Genomic DNA, 262 nt, shown 5'->3' with positions numbered 1-262 from the left:
CTAACCATAGAAATCTGGTGAACTGTCACAACCATTATAATAAAACATATTTCGTCATTTACTACATATATCCAAACATTACTATTACACGATTGTTTAGAGACTATCATAGCCATTATTACCAAGATTTCACAACACTAATCATAACATCTTTACGATCATTAGTACAGTTCTAAAGTTTCGAAAGATGATTCTTTACCTAATAATTACCTCTGCAAGTTGTGTTTCTTACCATCTAGATTTTCCGGAATTCTGCCCTCAA

The 262-nt window shown here is 31.7% G+C and overlaps 1 protein-coding gene across 1 annotated transcript in view; it reads left to right on the top strand.

The window, feature by feature from the left end:
• Nucleotides 1–262, top strand: part of LOC119586436 — a gene marked incomplete in the record, with an annotated part of 196,777 nt that overhangs the window by 128,181 nt on the left and 68,334 nt on the right.

Source organism: Penaeus monodon, chromosome 21, assembly GCF_015228065.2.
Source record: "Penaeus monodon isolate SGIC_2016 chromosome 21, NSTDA_Pmon_1, whole genome shotgun sequence".
Classification (NCBI taxonomy): Eukaryota; Metazoa; Arthropoda; class Malacostraca; order Decapoda; family Penaeidae; genus Penaeus; species Penaeus monodon.
The sequence above is the reverse complement of the archived record's forward strand: the minus strand, read 5'-3'. Positions and strand labels throughout refer to the sequence as shown.